Raw genomic sequence first — 14,423 nt, 5'->3', positions numbered from 1 at the left:
AGGCTCTACTCCCATAATACAACACATACCCCCGGGCGCCTACATAACCCAAAAATGATGACCAAAGATCAGTACTTACACAAGTACTTCTACGCAGCTAACCAACAACCACGCTCCTGAAACGCTAGGACGCTAGTGTCAGCTACTCGAAAGACCTGAAAAAATATTTGTATGATAGGAGTGAGACACCTCTCAGTAAGGGAGAAACAAGTTATATCAGTGTATGGGCGCATGAGTGTTGTTTCAACGGCAAAACATAATACTTCACCATCTAGTATTTTCACAACACAATTCTAGTATAGTTCACAACATAATTCCTGAAATAATTCACAGCACAGTGAATTCACAAACACATAGTATTTTTCACCACACATAGTATATCTTACAACACATATCCACATCGAAAATAAACCAGATTTCCCAACTCATCAATAACAACCCAGATAAGCGACTCGCCAGTATCAAACACATCAGAATTAAACCAAATGTCCCAACTCATCGGTGACAACCCAGATGAGTGACTCGTCAGTATTAAACACATTGGAATTAAACCGGATGTCCCAACTCATCAGTAACAACCTAGATGAACTACTCGTTGAAATTAAAATCGGATGTCTCTGCCCATCGGTAGCGAACTGGATGCCTTAGCTCGTCGGTAATTAAACTGAATGCTCAGCTCGTCGGTAATTAAACCGGATGCTCACCACATAATAACAATCATCACATAGAACCCTCAGTATTTAACCGGTATTAGTTTTCCACAGATTCCTAAAAATAGTTTTGGAACCACCGTTCCTATATCTCATTTCACGATTTCATAACTCAACTCATTTCAATATACCAACTCATGCCACACTTATTTGGGTAAAACAAATAATCATTTCATAATTAATCCGAGAATACAATTTAACATAAAATGAAGGTACGGTCATCTCTATATTACCATTTATTCAAATACGTGATTTTCCAACAGAAATTGAGATGAAACCCGATAACCCTAATTTTCCCAAAACCGTAAACCCAAAAATCCTGTAATTTCACCCGATAGATTTTCTCAAATAAGTAACCAAAAAATTTGCATAATCGTAAACCAATGTTTTACCGATTCAGATTATAAAAATAACTAATATAAACGGAAACCCCTTACCTTTCTCCGATAACCAAAACACGAATTAAACGGCTCCAAAAGTGCGAATCGAGTTCCCAAAACCTAAAAATTGAAGAACACAACTTCAATATAATCATATCTACTACATATCTACCAAACCAAAAACAAAATCAGACCCTTACCTCGATTTCAGGACAAATCCCAAAATCTTCAAAACGAAGATTTGATCCACTATAACCATAGAGATTCTTCCTCTAATCCACGTAGTAACGTCGGATCGTCAATTCGGGTAACAGATAGCTCGAATCTTAGAGAGAGAGAGAGAGTTGGTTCGAGTTCTAGAGAGAGAGAGAGGGAGGATTTTGGTTTCTTCTTCATTAAGAAATGAAATAAATATTTATAATTTAGTTGACCCGGCCAGCCTCGTCGACGAGACGACGTCCTCATTGACGAGCATAAGAAGGAAGTTTGTCGACGATGGAGTTGGCGTCGTTGATGAGCCTGAGATTTCAGAATTCGCAAAATCTCTCGGTACTCACTCATTGACAAACCTCTAAATTTATCTGTCGAGCTGTAAAAGGGACTTCATCAACAAGAGAAGGAGCCTCGTCGATGAGCTTTGCTATTTTTCTCCTTTCAATTTTCCTTCTCTTTTTTTATTTATTTAATCCACATTTTTCGGATCAGGTTCTTCCACTATGGGCAAATAATACCAAACCAAGCTTGAGAGTGTAATGCACTTTTACTAATCCAATTTGAAGTTGGAAAGTGTCTATGAATGTCAAAGCTTCAAGGAAAGTTCTTTTGACTTAATTACCTATTTTTATGTGAGCTATAGTAGTGTTTAGTTGAATCTCAAAATTAAATATTTATGACATGAAATGTGATGCGAACCTCAATCGACACGCATTGAGACTCAGCAAACAATGTTGGAATGCTTGCCCAAGAAAGCTAAAAATCAAGTTTTTGATAGAAAACCCCGACCCAACGTTTATAAATGAAACGCGAACCGTAGGTATAAAGTAACAAACCTTGACCCAATTATTATAATTAAATCACGAACCAAAGGTATAAAATTTGAACGCCATAAGAAAGAAATCCTTGATGAGTTCACAAGTTCTCTGAAGAACTAATAGAAGAAACAAAACCTCACATTTTTTATTCAATGTCCTTTTTTTTTAGAATGTGGCTACAAGTCTATTTATAAACCCCTCCAATTAAATTCAAATTCAAATTCAAAATCAATTACAAATTCAAATTTTAATTTTAATTTTAATTTGATTCAAATTCAAATTCAAATAACGTAACCCTAAACACCTATAACTAATAAACATAAAATAGGCCCACATGCCTATACTTATTGAAATAAAAAGTCTACACTAAACACTAGGCTATGTCGTCACCCGTTGTAATGGATTGCACCAATCCTTACATCGCTTCCTTGATCTTCTTAACTCTTGACCTTGTGATTGGTCCATCTGGAACTTGCAATGGATCCTTTAGTGGTACTTGTCAATTCTCATCGACATGCTTTTCAATAACTTCTTATTACATAAATGTAATATGTCACAACATAGTGTTCGAGACCCTTTGAGCACTCGACTAATCCATCGGGATAACGAGTCTGCTCCTCTACATTTCTCCGTTTAAATACCAACATATTATTTTAAATAGAAAGTCATAACTCTCAAAACTCGAATCCTGATCATATAACCAAGAGAACTTTTAGTTTACCACTTAAGCCACTGTTAGAGGGCAGTGTCATAGCACTGTTAACAATTACTTCTTATAAGTTAAAAATGTGTGCATTTGATAGGAATAGGATGACTCCACTTTAAAGTTGTAAGTGATGACACAACTAGTGACAAAGACTTTGTTTAATTTGGTCCGATTATGTATTAAAATCCTCAATTGTTCAAAACAAATGTACTAATTAATTACAAGTAGTGTTCTAATGCGCGTGTCCAAAATGTAATTAGTATTTGAAATGATCATTTCTCATTTTGTTAAAATCAATAGTCACTTTATTAAATTTTTAGTTTTAGATGAAGTCACCACCTCACCTAATGAGTTAGAAATTTTAATGAATAGTGAAGTTAAACCTTAATTAATGAAAAAGTGATATCATTGATAATGAATAGTGATATTATCGATACAATTTCTTAAACCTTGTGCTCTAAGCAAGATTCATGATTTAGAAATTTTAACAATGACTATTTTAAAAGCAAATCATTTAGGCTATGTTTGGAACTTGGAAAATCTAAATGAAAGGAAAGCAAAATATGAATAAATACCCTTTTTTCATATTTGGTTATCAAGGAAAATTACAAGCTATATTCAAGAAGAAAAAAAAAAAGCAATTCTAAAATTTTATTTGTTTGTTTGGTGGGAAAATCATTCTCGTTCCCTAAAAAAATATATATTTCTACTAAAAAATACAAGATATTCTTTTCTTATCCTGTATCTAGGAGTATGTAATCGAAACCTTTGAATTTGAATTTCTAAGGATTTGTATAAAATATATTACAAAATTATATTAAGTTTCTTTCAAATCCACACAAATTCAAATATAAGTCCCGAAATTCATACTACCATGGGATGGATCTATTATTTCAATTTGTTACTTGTTTTGTTACTTAATTGAGTTGGTTGGATTTCTGTAAGTATAAAAGGTCATTTTTGTGAACAAAAACAGTTTCTTATTTTCGTTTTATGTTTGTTCCGTATAGTTTTTGCTCGAATGAGCACTCTGAAAAAACTTCAGTCAAGTTATGCTGTAAATAGATTCTTGAGTTTTATCCCTCCTATTTAGAAAGCATTCACATTCTTCAGTTCATTTTAATTCCATTGCTACACACAAGAAATAAGCCAATTTGGCAGTCTGCCTATATATTTTGAGCAGTATTCGATATTTTGAACAATATTCAATATTTCAAAGGAAAATTTTCAAAGACATATCGTAAGCTAATTTTAAAAATTCCCAAATTTTTGACAACAACTAAAAATTAAAAGCTCAGAGATTATAATCTTTTTCCACTTAATGTTTTTCTTCTTCCAAATCTTTTTTTTTTTTTCCAAAAAATTTTAGTAGTTTTCCCAAATTAAAGCATTGCAGTGTGAAAACTCAAACCCATTATAAATAATGCCTTGACCACACACAAACATGAGTCCCACACCTTGAATGTTGCTTGGGGTGAAGGAAACTAAAGGGCATGAAGAATAATCTTAGTTAGTGTAAAAGGATGATGAAGTAGGAGTAGCCAATCACTTGGTGATAAAGTGCCATGACCTTTTTGTGTGGAGGGCAAGCTAGCTTTTTGAGTGGGGAAACATCATGTATCTTTCCTAGATTATAATTTCATAATTTATATATGTATTCACTTATGGAGTTGGAAAGTTGGCATTCATTTAAAGGTGCTTTGGTTTGTTTTCACCCCCACTTATGTAAAGAAAAGGTGGTGATGGTCATGGGGATTCATTAAAATATATCTTTTTCCAAGTGGGTTTTGTCTTAGTCATACTATATATAATCAAACCTAATATTTGGAGCCATCATGGGTCTTAGAAATAATGTTTCCTTCAAAGAATTTCCATTGTGTTACTGTTTGCTTCTAAATTGTATATAACTATGGCCTACAAGGCTTTGGGGTCTTGATATTATTGTCTCACTTCACTGTTTATTAGTATCTTCTTCTACTTGACTTCTTATTCTTCTCCCACTTGATTGTTTCTTTTTGTATGTTTGATAATGATTTGCCACCTATGCATTATTAGCTTAATTTGTTCAATCATGTCCCTATCTTTGAGAAAAATGTCTAAAATATGCATGCAAATTGTATTGGAATTTGGTTCAATCTTCAGGTAGAAAAAAGTACTTCTAAGATACTGTTTTGTAAGATTTATAACTTGTCAGTTGTAAGATAACATATTAACACTCAGATGTATATAAGTGAGAGGTATAATTTGACATGAGTCTCACATCACTGATTCAGTAGATCCAAGAATTAACATAAAATATGGTGATGGGTGGGCTCCAAATCTTACATGAAAAATAGTTCCTTGTAAGTATTTCTCTCCTTAATTATATAATCTAAGATTATGTTTAATATATGAAATGTCTATTTTTGAAAATTAAATAAAATGAAAGAGAAATGTAGCAAAATAACTGTTGGGTTCGTTGATAGAAAAAAACTTATAAGGTACAATTTTTGTATGCAAGATTTGTAACTGGTCAATTGTAGGATAACACATTAGTACTTGGGCCCATACAATATATATTATCCTTATTGAAAAGGCTTGTACTTGGGACCCTTATAGATAATGCAAAACATTTGCTACACTTCAATCAAGTCATTTTTCCCTCCCCGTTGGAATGTTTTTCACATAAAATTTGGTTGTCTGTTGTGGATTGATTGTTACTAATTATTTGTGGTTGTTCATGTTTTTCATTTGTACGACTTGATTGTTTTTGAGTCATTTTTATTATGTTTTGATTTTTGGGTAGATCAATTTTCTTGTACTTAGCCTTTTTGGTGTCACCCAAACAAGATGATATGGTAATACAATAATTTAGAAAAATATCCTCTCACACAAAAATTTTATATTATTCCATGCAACACAAACAAGACATTTTTATAGTCAAACTTGAGAAATAAAAAATAAAATTTTGACCACAAAGACCAAAAGGTCAACTCTTATTAGATTAGCAAGTGATGAGTCAACAAACTTAGCAACCTTAGGTATTAGTGGAGCATTAATATATATATATTTGTTAGCCCTAGGGGCTAAGGGTTCTCATTCCAACTTGTTTTGATGACAACAACTCATTAGTGGTTATAAGGTTTACTAATATTTTTCCTCAAGTTCAATTCAGATATATAGGATAGTTCCAAGGCAAACATATGGGTCAGACATCTATCGAACAAGCAAAGAACAAATGACCATCAACATAGTTCCACACATGGCACATCTGGAGCTCAACGACCCAAACTGAGCATAAATAAAACTCTATGTAAATTGTATCTTTGTTGGGTTGTGTGTGTGAGAGGTAGGATGTATGTTACAACTCTTGTGAATATGGTGTGGTCAAGAGTATCTTGCAAAGAGATGAATTACATATGCATATAGTTCATAATATGTTAGAACATGAATTCTGAGTTTACACACGCACATCGAGTCACTTAACGACATAAGATGTCAAAATGGCTTTCAAACGTATTTTATCAAATCAAGACATCTTATAATTGGTAAAAATTAATTCTGGACAAGATTGAACTTTAACTTGAACAAAAATCATTTTTGGACTTGTCCACATCCATTTAGGTCCTTATTTAAGTAAAACAAAGGGACTCGTCAAATAATCCAAGGGATTCGTCAATGAAAACATGAAGGGAACTCATTGACGTATACAGGGGAATCATCGATGATGAGATCCCGAGACCACCTAAAATCTCAAAGTAAACTCATTGACGAATACAGGGAATTCGGCGACGAATGTACAGTGGTGACTTGTCGACGTATATAGAGGAATTGTCGACGAAGAGAAAACGAGACCTATCTGAATTCAGCAGAGAATACTCATCAACGAACACAGGGGATTCATCGACGGATGCATGTGTAAGACTCGTCGACGAGGTCATGGAATCATCGATGAGTGTTGAGCAGCAGAATGCATTTAATGCGAAATAACGGCTAGTTTTCAAATTGTCTTTTCTCCATTAATGCCCAATGGCTCTCCAACGAGCTGCTCCTCCCTTTGCCCTTTAATATGAGTCTTATGCATTCATTTCACACTAGTTGAGCACTTGATTGTTAAGCACATTGATTGAGCATTCATTTCTAAGTTTTCATATTTGCTCATACTCTCTTGCTCTTTACTCTTGTCCTACACATCATTTACAAAGAGAGTAATGGGAGGTTTGATTTGTATTATCAGCTCAAAAAGGAGCACTTTGAAGTTGCATCTAGTTGTTTTGATTTGTTGTATTGAAGGGTTCTTTGTGAGCCTTTATAAGGTAATTTTTGGTGAGCATCTTGTTGTAGCTCTTAGTGAGCAGCCGGGGTGTGTACCCATGATTGTAAAGGCTTCTCCGTCTTGAAGGAGGATTGCTTAGTGGATTTTAGGAATCCTTGAGTTGGTCTCAAGGCATGGACATAGGCTTGGTGTCGAACCACGTTACTGTCATTGTGTTGAGCTTTTCTCTCCCTTCACTATTTATTTATTGTGAATCTTTTTACTTGTTATTTATTGTGATATGTTTCACTTGTCTCTAGTCCAAAATCATTTTGTAGAAAAAGTTATATATCTGTGAATGACGTCTATTCACCCCCCTTCTAGACGCACACCGGGGCCGACAATATTTGTGGGTGTTATGTGTGTTTCGATAAACTATATTTAGAAAAATATTATTGCCTTTTAAAATAAGATAATTTTTTAAAAAAAATTAAATTTAGTCAAAATTATATAAAATTAAATTTACTAGACTAGAAGGTTGAACCTAAAAAATTTTAGGCAGGATCTAAATTTGCTTCTTATAATAATCAATTAAGTGTTTTGTTTCTCTTGCTAGCACAACACTAAATAATTTTTTCGCAACTAAAATTTTAGTGATTTATTTGAATTCTATTTGTAGGTTTCCTTGTAATCAAATTAAAAATATTTAATGAGAAAATCATAAACAAAACACAAAAATAACTTAAACAATTAATTTAATTATGAGTTACATGGGGGCACACAACTAGCAAATTCTACATTAATATAACAATCAACTAGTTCTTTTAAGTATAAACTAGTCTATTATATAATTTTAATATTATATGAGTAAAAAGTATGAATCAAAATTGATTAAACAAATACTATGCAAAACCAACCAAAAAAAAAAAAAGAGCAAGTTATAATACTTATATTTTCTATCAGTAATAGTAGATCGATAGGGCAAAAATATTAATAGAAGGAAGGCAAGAAAATAAAATTCAAGAATAAAGGTCAAACTCAAGCAACTCCAAACTCAAAAACAGTCATTTTTACTTTGTTATTGTGAGTCGGAGAATTATCAAACTAGTTTTCAACTTTATTTTGTCAAATGCAATGTTCAAGGGCATGGTAGTCTATGATCCAAGCTTACTAAACTTTCAAGCAACATGAAGTTCTCTTACAATATTAGTAGCTTAGCAATTATCTCTCCATTATCGTATTTATTTTTTTCTATTACTCAATCATCTTTCTTAGTTAAACTTCCTCACGAATCATAGAATGATTGTTAGCATTGGAGGAGTCCATGAGTGGACTTGATGTACATGGTTGAACATCAACTTGACTTAAAAGCTTAAACTTATTGGATTTCGGGTCCAACCATGTATATAAGCATCCATCATCCACTCAATTTTTTCAATGAGTGACAAATTCATAAGTGGAATTCTCAACAATTTTCCCCTCACTTGTGAAATCCAATTGCTCTCCATCTTCCAAGCTTAGATGATCCTTCTTGGCCTCGGTCACACACTTGGTCTTACAACTATTAGCACGTCAGGAGAATTAGTTTCATGCCTCAATTTTTATGATGTTGCTCACCCAGAGTTACAAATCATCGGCATTGATATCACTTGTTAGCACCGGAGGAGTCCATGGGTACATGGTTGAATACTAACTTGACCTAAAAGTTTAAACCTATTGGATTTTGAGTCCAACTTGTATATAAGCACTCATCATCTACTCAATTTTTCCAATGTGAGACAAATTCACAAGTGAAATTCTCAACAATGATTTCGGACAAAGAATTTTTTTTTAAAAAAAATATGATAGAAAATATTTACAAAAGTCTAGAAAAAAGAATTTGTTAAGTTTATATCTAGGAGCATAAATATAATTGGGATTCAAATATGAAATTATGTAAACTCGGGTAGAGCTTCGTACAATTTTATATAACAGTTTATTTAAATTTATACAATGATCTCAATTTTGTATTCCCAAATACTAACTTCCTTTTCTGTCCAAACAAAGCAATTTATAGTTTCATCCTTAATTACTTTATGTTTTTTAAACCTAACCTTGATTGTTGAGAGCGGGATTTTGAGTCTCCAAAAAATAATAAATAAATAAAATTAAAAATTCCTTGGAAATTTTTTTTTTACCACTTTACTAGCTGTATGAGTGGCGATCTTAGACGGATCAAGTTATTATATATGAATATGTGAGCTTACTTTTTGACCAAAATACAAAAGATAATGAAGAAAAAATAATCTCACATGTTTGGAATAAGAATGGTCTGAGATCATCACTCATATAATAGACATTAGTATTCTAAAGACTATCCAAATTTTTTTGTCTGTGTGTGTGTGTGTGTGTGAGAGAGAGAGAGAGAGAGAGAGAGAGAGAGAGAGAGTTGGAATTATATGATGCTGCCCACCTAATGTTGTCTCCCACAAGGAAGAGTTTTTTGTGACAATGTGAATTGAACCATATTAGGTGGCTTCACATGACCTGCACCTTAAAATGGCCAAAATCTAATTGCAAAAGTTGATTGACTTCATAAAAAATAATAATAGTAAACCCTCTGGGCTATAATTATTTATACCTATGATCATGGGCATCATCATCATCATCACCATGTGATAATTTTTTCAAAAGTTTTTAATTAGTTAACTAGTTGTTTGGAGAGGACGAGTAAGTTAATTACTGTAACGAACAATAAAAATGATTGAAATAAATCTAAAATAACTTAAAATGAGGTAATGAGTACAGATTTAATAGTCCTGAACTTGTAAAAAAAATTGTTCATAATAATATAAATTAACGAAAAAGATTCATGCAGCCGAACCATCTATCGGGACTTGAGGCTTAATTTTTTTTCCCCCCTTTTTGTTGTTGCTGCTGTTGTAGATTTTGTCTTCAGCCCCTGCACCATGTTAATTAATTTGAGAATCCCCTAACATGGTACCTACAAAATGGAAGGGGACCCGCTGCACCACTTGGTGATAATATATTAACATATATTCTAAATAAGGTTTATGATTATTTAACTTTATCATTCCTTGAACCAAAAAATTCAATCACATTTTGCCATTATATATATTGAGCTGACTCCATTGTCTTGTAAAATATGATGCATGCATAGTACCATTAGGATTTGTCTTATAAAGTACCATTATTGAGAGAGAGAGAGAGAGAGAGAGAGAGAGAGAGAGGGAGGGTCCCTTTTAAGTTTGATTTGTCTTGATCAAACTTTTATTTATGTAGGGTTACAAAAGATTTTCAATCAAGTTGTATGGGAGAAAGGGAAGGGGATTGTTTTGAGCTTTATTTAATCTTATAAGTAGAGATTTCGCAAAAGAGTTTTTTTTAAAAAATTTGATCAATTTTAGGTTGACTCATTTCTTAGTAAAATACACCTATTATAAGCAAAATATTATCTTATGTAAAATAATGTATTGATTCAACTCGGAAACTAATAAAATGACCAAACCAAGCCTACCAATCAATTTAATTAACAACGATGATAACAAGAAATCAAACCTTAAGCCCACTAATAAAATCAGATATTTGAATTATTTTTCACCCTTACATGCGTTGGTAATAATAATTATTTACATTATATCATGGTAGAATAATAATTTTATATTTTATTCTCATAAACTACATCTTTTATCTCTTATAAAACCTTAATGAGCCTTTTTTCCTAATCTTTGCTCCTCTTTGATTCTAACATGGTATCAGAACAGTGTGATTAGGTTACTTTGTGTCTCCCGTCTTTCCCGTCGCCGTCATGCTGCTCCCGTCGCGTTGCTCTCCTCACCACTAGGCCTCTCGTTCTGTTCCCTTCACCGTCACCGTCGTGCAAAAGGCCTCTTGCGCTCGCTCCACTGAAGCGGCGAAACGGAGAATAACACAGGCTCGCACTTTTCGTCTTCGAAATCGTAATATGTGACGAACTCTGGCAGGTTTGACATTGCCGAGGGGGCGGCCGAAGGTGGCGTCGGAGCTGGTGAAATTGTCTCATGGGGAGGCGACCTTTGAGTGAATTGAGTCGACTTGAAGTTTTCTGCAGACGAAGTAACGCAGCCGGTGGTTTCACCGGCGGGCGCTATTGACTTCTTCACCGAACATTGTAGAATCGTCGGACAGAAGTTCGATCCGAGAGGCCTTCTTGGGCCGGTCGGCTTTGAAGGAAATCCATCAAACCTTTGATAACACTCTGTATATGCAGATTTAATACCAATCCAGCACCAAAAGCTATAGAAGCCCAACGGAGTTTTTTCTTGGTTTGTTATTGTTTTAAAATAATATATTAAATAATACCTTATTCATGAAAATATTTCTTAGAATGACGCTCACATAATCTCGCTATTTAGTTCAATGAGATTTGCTTGCCACGCGTCAACATTGAATTGAACTACCATTTAAATTTCAGTGCTTGGTCCAGCGAAATTTACTATGCATTCAATTATTTTTTTTATTAATAATCCTAAGTATTCCATTTTTAAAAATCTTTTTAATTGCAATTTGTAACATGGGATTAACAAATTTCAGTTCAACCAGGTTTTGAACATTGAGTTGGATCAAATTATAGAGGTGTTTGTGGTTATCCAAGTACCTTTTTTACACTTGTTACCCCCACTATTTCCTTGGATTAATTTGAAATAGATATGTGATCATAAATTTTTTTAACAATATTTTATATGTGTAGGCATGTAAGTTCCTTGATGAGAAGTGGTGTCCCAAATTTGGGGTAATTGTTGCTCGGAAGAAACATCACACCAAGTTCTTCCAAGCTGGTGGGTGTCCAGATAATGTTCTTCCTGATAAGCTACTCTATAAGCTCAAACTAGAAAATTGTTTACAGCATTGCGCATACATGTCCCTCATTTTGTTTCCTTTTTGTTTTGGTTTTTCACTTTATAGGAACTATCATAGACAACAAAGTTTGCCATCCCCGAAACAATGATTTCTACCCATGCACAAATGCTGGAGTGATTGTGAGTATAAACATGAAGTTGTGGTATTAATTAAGAACTTGGTTTTTGACAGTCGAATTTTGATGTTTTTTGTTTGTATTGAATTTAATGTACATGATTGATCTTGAGCTGTAACTAAATTGTCGGTGCATTTTTGGTTGTCTATCTCATCAGTTTTCATTTATCTTCCCCTCTCATATTGCCCTACTAGTTGGATTGCTTCTAATTAATACTAAAATCAATGCATCTTAAGCCCTTCCATGTTTTATCTATGAGATCAACTAGGTCGTCTCCAAATTCGAAACAAATCTCGCTAGATGGACCAGCGAGATTTGCCACATGTTCACCGCTGCATCATTTTCCCAAGCAGCGAGATTACGTCAGCGTCATTTTGGGAAATATTTTCCTGAACAGGGTATTATTAAATATATTATTTTAAATTAATAATAAAATGGGAAAAAGAAACTCAGCCCAACGTGTCATAGGACTCTTGAAGAAAAAGAGGCCCCCAAAGCTCTAACGAAGGAAAAATACACGAATTGACAAACCGTTAGATCGAGACAGGCGTCCCAAGTGGAGATTGTTATCCTTCTGCCCCTGTGACGGCTTTTGTTTGTGTGGTACCATAATTGTTTTGGAGGCTTACACATTTAGCTTGAAGTACTTCGAATTTTTCATGAGTTATACTGCATTTTGCTTTGTAATTCTATTACCAATTAAAGCTTAATAGGACTAAAATTTGAAGAATTGGAGGGAATTTAAGTCTTGTGATATGATCAGTTCTTTTTGCAAGTGGGGGTCGTGGGACCATCTAGGAGCTTCACGTGATTAGTAGTTGTGTTTCAAGGATGCCTCATTTTTAAGACCTGAATTTTGCTTTTGGCGAATCTGGACGTGGTTTGCTTTTGGTTCGAGTTCAACTCATGATTTGTTGGATTCTCGCTTGGCTCGGTATTGGCAAGTTTGGTTTCGCTCTTAGCATTCTCAGATTAATTTGTTTCTTATATCTTGGGTATTTTTGTTATTGTTCCTCATGACTAGTGAACGGGATGATTCTACACAATCTATTAGTGTGCGATTGAATGGTAAAAATCATTCTTATTGGAGTTATGTGAGGAGAAATTTCTTAAAGGGTAAGAAGATGTGAAGTTATGTCTTGGGTCTAGTTCGTAAACCTGTGGAAGGGGTTGATAAATATGAGGACTTATTGGATGCATGTGATACTCATAACTCTAAAGTTATTACTTGCATCAATAATTCTGTTGATAGTCACATTGGGATTCAATTGACTAAATATGAAACTGCTAAGGAAGTTTGGGACCATTTGACAAAATTGTATGTTCAGTCTAACTTTGTTGTTCAGTATCAATTAGAGATGGATATTCGAGCACTTGCACAAAAGGATAGAAGTGTTCAGGATTTTTATTCGTCTATGACTGATCTTTGGGATCAATTGGCTCTCACAGAATCTATGGAATTACAAAAGTTTGCTCCATATGTTGTTCATAGGGAAGAGCAACGATTGGTCCAATTCTTAATGGCTCTCCGTGATGATTTCAAGGGCATTCGTGGATCAATTTTACATTGTGTTCCACTGCCTTCAATTGATTCGGTGGTCAGTGAGTTGTTGGCAGAAAAAACTTGTCTCAAATCTCAGACTGGAAAAGGAACATATCCCACATCTGCATCCGTTTTGCCTATTCCTCCCAAACCACATTCATTCAGTCAAAATCGATTTTCGCCTCGCCCAAACAATGAGTGCAACTTTTGTAAGGATAAGGGACATTGGAAGGCTCAGTATCCAAAATTGTTGAATAAGACTCAAACTTCACAATCATGGCGAAATAGAGGAAAGCCATCTCAGCGTTCAGGGGGCCCAATGCCCCAGCAGTGGCGACTAGGAGGGCACCAGTCTAATATAGCAATTGTTGCTCCTTCATCTGATAACTCAGGGAATGATTCCTCATTTCATCCTCGCATGAGTGCTCTTGCAGAACAGTTCCAGCAGTTTCTTGTTTCACAACCATATGCCATGACCACTTCATCTGCAAAAAGTTTGTCATCGTCTACTCCCTCAGGTATATCCTCTTCTTTGTGGGTTTTATATTCTGGTGCGTCTCATCATATGTCCCCTAAATTTTCTTCATTTGCGTCTATACGTCCATCATGTTCTTCAAATTTTGTGCTAACTGCTGATGGCACTCCTATGGCTTTAAAGGGTGTTGGTTCCTTTCATACTCATAATTTCTCACTTTTAGATGTTTATTGCATTCCTAACCTAACCATGAGTCTTGTCTATGTTGAGCAATTGTGTGATGCTGGTTATTCTGTTAATTTTTCCTCTACTTCTTGTCATGTACAGGAT

Source organism: Malania oleifera, chromosome 6 (genome assembly GCF_029873635.1).
Source record: "Malania oleifera isolate guangnan ecotype guangnan chromosome 6, ASM2987363v1, whole genome shotgun sequence".
NCBI classification, from domain to species: Eukaryota; Viridiplantae; Streptophyta; class Magnoliopsida; order Santalales; family Ximeniaceae; genus Malania; species Malania oleifera.
The sequence above is the reverse complement of the archived record's forward strand: the minus strand, read 5'-3'. Positions refer to the sequence as shown.